Source organism: Eretmochelys imbricata, chromosome 16 (genome assembly GCF_965152235.1).
Source record: "Eretmochelys imbricata isolate rEreImb1 chromosome 16, rEreImb1.hap1, whole genome shotgun sequence".
Taxonomy (NCBI): Eukaryota; Metazoa; Chordata; order Testudines; family Cheloniidae; genus Eretmochelys; species Eretmochelys imbricata.
Genome location: NC_135587.1, coordinates 6,524,350 through 6,530,933, shown reverse-complemented (window position 1 = coordinate 6,530,933; position 6,584 = coordinate 6,524,350). Strand labels below are relative to the sequence as shown.

At 52.7% G+C, this 6,584-nt stretch overlaps 1 long non-coding RNA gene across 1 annotated transcript; it reads right to left on the bottom strand.

Moving 5' to 3' along the window:
• Positions 1-969: 969 nt before the first annotated feature.
• Positions 970-6,082, bottom strand: LOC144276047 (uncharacterized). The gene is made up of 3 exons (XR_013348184.1): positions 5,958-6,082; positions 3,798-3,916; positions 970-1,446 (listed from the first exon to the last, which is right to left on the bottom strand). It is a non-coding gene; the product is annotated as an uncharacterized LOC144276047 (long non-coding RNA).
• Between the last annotated feature and the right edge of the window lie 502 nt (positions 6,083-6,584).

Sequence of the window (6,584 nt, the reverse complement as noted above, 5' to 3'; positions counted from 1 at the left end):
TGAAGGGGGATTTGGTTCAGCAGCCTCATAGAGAGCCCCATAAGCAACGATGCAATGTATCCCAGCCTAGCCCCAAGCCCACAGCCCTGTCCCAACTACAGCAGCAGTCCATCCTCTGTGACCTGCGATAACTGAGCTGACTGAACGCTCTCCCAGTGTGGATGAGTACACTCAGCTGAAACACCACAGGTCACTATGCTGCAGCGACTCTGTTCAGGGGAAAGACTACAAGTAAATTATGCTGCTAAGCAACAACTAAGGGGACGCTCTCTAATGTAGCTGCTTTAAGACGACGGTGTCTTAACACCGGCGCTTACACTGGGGTAACTTATGTCGCTGAGGAGCATGGTTTGTTGCCCACCTTGAGTGACATAAGTTATGATGACATAAGCCGTAGTGTAGACATAGCCTAAAGGGGAAGTAAGAAACACCTGAAAGGTGTGAACCCTGGAGGTGGTGATGGGGAAGTAGTTGGGGGCACAAGAGGGGTTAATTAGAAGGAATGCGCTAGAACTAAGCAAGAAAATGTAAACTTGGGAAGAACTTCCTGAGCGGGAGGACAGGGAATAACCTCTCCACAGAAACTCCATTGCTTGGGGCTTGAAACAATGCACTAGAAAGTGTGCTGCAGGGAATAATCCCAGCCTGGCCGCCAAGAGAGGGACAAGATTGTGACCCAGATCTTTCCTCTCTGCCTATCTGGAGGTATTTATTATACACTGAACACCACAGGTGCTTGGCGCTGACCTGAGATTGCAAGCTAAAGATCTCTACCACCTGCAGTCTGATTGTATGAAGTCAGTCCCTTTCCATCAGCCTGTGCCAGCTTGGACTCTGCAGCCAGGGCCTGAAATCACAGTTCCTAGGAAGAGAGAGGATTCTCCTTCCCCTGCTCTAGCCATACTTACTGCCATTAACACTGTCTGTTTGTGACTTACGTGACAGCAGGGGGGTTGTTAGCTTCCTTGCTGGGTAGCCTTAAAAACAAAATATACTCATTAACAAAGAGGGGCTGCGTGGGGGGTGATGCTAATTCCCAGAAATACACACTGTCGAGCTGCTATGACAGAAGAACTTTACCTGGGGAAGACTCTGGGTCCCTGGTCCCTTTCCTTTCAGCCAGGCCCAGTACTGGAATGGTTAATAGGAACCCAGTGGACTTACCCTATCAAAGGTCTTCAAGGTGCTGGCACGCCCAGGGCTCGGCGTCCAGCACCGTCCAGTGCGTGGAGGTAGGGCCCATGGCGTTACCAGCTCCATCCTAGTGTCGATGATGTGGGATTACTGCAGCAGTCACTCACCTTTGCCCCCTAGCCGGGCGTAGGACGAAGGCTGCTGCCAGGAGCAGGATGGAGAGGGCGCACACATTGAGAAAGGCCAGCGTGGCAACAATCGCTGTAGGGGCTGCCTGGATTGGCCTGCTTGGGCATTCACACTTCTCCGAGACTGCACAGACACAAGGGGTGCCCAGGTAAGGACACAGATGCAGGCTCCGCAGCCTGCTTAGCTGGACTTCTCACGAGCAACCCCCCCACCCCAGGTGGTACTTCTCATGGATAGGGCCCTGCCCAATACACAGCCATGACAAACGTGTCGTAGACCATGAAATCTGGTTTTTTGTGTGTTTTTACCTTAAACTATACAGATTTCACAGGGGAGACCAGCATTTCTCAGATTGGGGTCCTGACCCAAAAAGGGAGTTGCAGGGGGGTCACGAGGTTATTTTAGGGGTGCCATGGTATTGCCACCCTTACTTCTGCACTGCCTTCAGAGCTGGGTGGCCGGAGAGCGGCAGCTGCTGACTGAGGGCCCAGCTCCGCTGTCAGCAGGGCAGAAGGAAGGGTGGCGACACCAGATCCTGCCATCCTGACTTCTGCGCTGCTGCTGGCAGGGCTCTGCCTTCGGAGCTGGGCTCCCGCCAGCAGCCGCCGCTCTCCAGCCTCCCAGCGCTGAAGGCAGCTTTGCTGCCAGCAGCGGCACAAAAGGAAGGGCAGCAGCACCGTGACTGCCCCTACAGTAATCTTGCTAACCCCCCCCCCCCCCATCTCCTTTTTGGGTCAGGACCCGACCACGACAACACTGTGAAATTTCAGGGTTAAATAGCTGAAACCATGAAATTTATGATTTTAAAAATCCATGACTGTGAGATTGACCAAAATGGACTCTGAATTTGGTAGGGCTCTAATCATGGAACCTCACAATACCACCTACCCCACACTCTGTGCCCAGCGTGGCACAATAACCCCTCCCCCGCCGTACCCAGCCCAGCGTGGCACGGTAACCCCTCCCCCGCGACCCCCGCCGTACCCAGCCCAGCGTGGCACAATAACCCCTCCCCCGCGACCCCCGCCGTACCCAGCCCAGCATGGCACGGTAACCCCTCCCCCGCGACCCCCGCCGTACCCAGCCCAGCATGGCATGAGAACCCCTCCCAACCGCCACCACCTTACCCAGCTCTACACCTCACAAGAACCGCTCCTCCTCACACAATATACAGCCCAGCACCTCACGGTAATCCCCATTCCCACTCACTGTGCGGTACCCAACCTTTACTTCACCACCACTACCCCCGCCTCCCACTCCGTACCCAGCCTGGCACCTCAAAAAACCCCTTTCCTCTCCTCCCCACTATACTCAGCCTGGTCCTCACAGACCTCTGCACCCCCAACACTGTGCCCAGCCCGACATCTCATAAGCACCCCCACCCCAATACCTTAGCCCAGTGGTGCTCATCTAAGGGTACACGTACCCCCGGGGGTACGTAGAGGACTTCCAGGGGGTACATCGACATCTAGAGCTTTGCCTAGTTTTACAACAGGCTACATAAATAGCACTAGTGAAGTCAGTACAAACTAAAATTTCATACAGACAATGACTTGGTTATACTGCTCTATGTACTACACACTGAAAGGTAAGTACAATGTTTATATTCCAGTGGATTTATTTTATAATTCTATGGAAAATGAGAAAGTCAGCAGTTTTTCAGTAACAGTGGGGCTGTGACACTTTTGTATTTTTATGTCTGATTTTGTAGGCAAGTAGATTTTAAGTGAGGTGAAACTTGGGGGACACAAGACAAATCAGACTCCTGAAAGGGGCATAGTTGTCTGGGAAGGTTGAGAGAAACTGTCTTGCACTGTGTCCAGCCTGCAGTTCACACTACTACCCCCGCATCTCACAACACCCCTTCTACCCCCTACACTGTGCCCAGCCCCACACCTCACAATAACACTCCCCCCCTCCCCCCCCCGACACACGCACACACCCTGTTCTCAGCCTGGCGTCTCACTTTAACCTGGGCCCTACTCTGGCTTTCTCACAATAATCAGCACACAATGTGACATTGCAGCAGCTCAAAAACCGCAGACTCACGTCTACACAGAAGCATCCACAATAACTCCCCCTCCCACCCATATACACACAGTTACCAAATGCAGCACTGTAATAACCAGTACAAACAGTGACATTACAGCATCTCACACTAAACAACATGGTCACCGACACAGCTGAATTTCACAATAACCCCCCTAAACACCCACAATGCAACATCCACAACACAAAACACACACACAATAGAGCATCTCATAGTAACTGGCACTGCAATGTCTCACAATGATACAAACACATACACTGACAAAGTAACATCTCAGAATAAGCCCTCCCCCACACAGCCCCAACTCTGCAGCATGTCACAATAACCCCCTCCACACACATATACACCTGAGGCTGCAGCGTGTCACAATAACCCCCTCCCCTGCCACACCCTGACACTGCAGCATGTCACAATAAATGCTTACTTGTAACTGGTACTCAGGTGTCCTCTGTACAGAGCCGGCTGAGGGGCCGCTGGGGAGTTTGTTGGACCGTTAATGTTGATTTTCAATAAGTCTTTGAAGATTGAGGAAGCTCTGGAAGGCTGGAAGAAAGCAAAAAAGGGTAAACAGGATGACCCAGGTAATTACTGACCTGTCAGTCTGACATCAATCCCCCTACTCCCAGGCAAGACAATGGAGCAATGGATACATGACTTGTGACAAAGTGAGAATGTTTTGTGTGCCTTTGTTTCCCCTACACGTTGCACGGCTGTCTCGCGGGGAGAGGGGAGGATTAAGTTTGCTCTCATAGCAGGTTAAGAGACATGGGTGTGTGCATCACCTCCCTGTCTGGGTAGCATGAAGAGTCGTTAAGATCAACTAGAGGGCAGGGAAAGTGAGACAATGCAAGCTCTGAGAACGCATGGGATTCCCCAGCGGAGCAAGTGACCCCATAGGTCTGAGTTTAACTTTTCCCTGGGGGTGCTACACCCCCGACCCTTTCTGAGGCCCTGCCCCCACTCCAGCCCTTCCCTGACGCCTCACCCTCGCTCCACCTCTTCCTGGCCCCACTCTGCCCCCTACCCCGAGGCCCTTCCCTGCCTCTTCTCACCCCCACTCTGCCCCCTCCCCTGAGGCCCTTCCCTGCCTCTTCTCACCCCCACTCTGTCCCCTCCTCCAAGGCCTCACCCTCACTCTCCCTCTTCCCACCCCCACTCCATTCCCTCCCCAAGGCCCCCACCCGCCGCTGTCCCCAAAATCTCTTCCTGTGCTGCCAAATGGCTGTTTGGCAGTGCCCTAATTAGCTCATTAGGGCACCACCAAATACACTGGACCCTTGCTAGAATGCGTGTCTATATAGCGAGAATTCGCATAAAACACAGTCGCGGCCATAGATCCCAAATTTAGTTACTTTAATTGGAATTCATTTTAACACGGTCCCCGCATTAACGCAGGACCATGCATGGATCCCAAATCCCACATTCTAGTGAGGTTCCAGTGTAGTTGATCTCCCTTGGGGTGTAGTGGTTAAAATTCAGCAGTCTCACTGCTAAGGCCTGGGTTTGATTCCTGGTCAGTAAAACAAACTTTTTCTAGGGAGGTGGTGGAATCTCCTTCCTTAGAGGTTTTTAAGGTCCAGCTTGACAAAGCCCTAGCTGGGATGATTTAGTTGGGGATTAGGTCCTGCTTTGAGCAGGGGGTTGGACTAGATGACCTCCTGAGGTCCCTTCCAACCCTGATATTCTATGATTCGATGAGTGACCCCAGCTCAAGAACAAAGAACTGAGAAGGGTGAGGTGGAGGATAAGAGCTGGCTTCTGGAAGAGGCTGGGAACTCTCTTACCTGGGAACTGACTAAGGAAGGAAGTCAGAGAGGGACACAGAGCCTGAAAATGGTGTTCGCTGGAGTTTGGCGGGTGAATTGCTCTGGGTTGACCAGAATGGAGAAAGCTTTAACCTTTATTTCTCTATTCTAAGGACATCTAACACTCTGTTCCACTTGACTAATAAAACCTACTCTGTTTTGAAAGTGCTGAGCAATGCGGTGGAGTATGGAGGGGATCAAGTGCCCCCCCAGATTGGCCTGCTGGGGGTGAGGAGGGAGAGGGACTCTCCCTTCTCTTCCTGTGTACTCCCCCCCATCTTTGGCTGCCCCCCTGCCAGCTGGATGGGGGGGAGCGGGACAGAGCTGTATCTGCCTCAAAGAGCCTGGCTGGAAGGCAGCCTGGGCTCAGCTGTGCGGGGAGAGAGTGGTAGTTCGGCTCACTCATCCCCTCTCCCTGCAGCAGGGTCCAGATCGGGACAGGGGTGAGCAAGCCAGAGTCCCCTCTGCTCCCCCCCCCCCCCATCATGTTTCTGGCTCGCTCTCTTTTTCCCTGTCCCCAGCAGCTGGGGTGGCAGCAGACTGCCACCCACCTGGGCCCTGCTGCGGGGACACACACATTGCCTCTGTGACTGACCGAGGCAGGGAGCAAATTCCAGAGCACAGGAGCCCTCACAGCTGCCCCATCAAATGGATCCTCTCACAAAAGAGAGGGGCCTGCAGCTGTGGCCGTCTGGCCCAGAGAGAGAGACAGTTCCTCAGAAAGGCCATGGCAGACAGATTGGGGCTTTATAGGTCACAACCAACACCTTGAACTTCACCTGGAGTGAAAGCCACTGGAGATCCCAGAGCACTGGTGTCACACAGTCCCAGCGAGATGCCCCTCTTCGGACACAGCCACTGCATTCTGCTCCAGTTCCCGTTTTTGCACAGCTGTAAGGTGTAGGGAGGAGGGGACAAACCCCACTTTGGACTTGTATCAGATGGTGATTACAGTTATTCACAGAAAAATAATAACCTACACCTTGACCTTGTTTGACCTGAGCTTCAGGTAAGTAACTGCAGGGACAGCCCACACAGAGAGATGGTGCTTGGGTCCTGGGCTGGGTGTGGAAAAGCCATGGTGGGAACGTAATAAAGGAGGGCACAGTAGCATCTCCTATTGCTGCAATATGGCCCAAACCTGCACTCCTTGCTCAGGCCAAGCTCCAATGGAAGGCAGTGGGACTGCAGGCCATTTGGGAGTGGAAGACTGGCTACAGAAATGCTAGTGAATAAAACACAACTGACGTAATTGGCACCAGAGACTTGGTGGGATAATACACGATTGGAATATTGGTACAGAAGGGTACAGCTTGCTCAGGAAGGACAGGCAGGGGAAAAAGGAAGGCGTTGTCTTGTATATCAAACATGTACATACTTGCACTGAGGTTGAGACGGAAATAGAC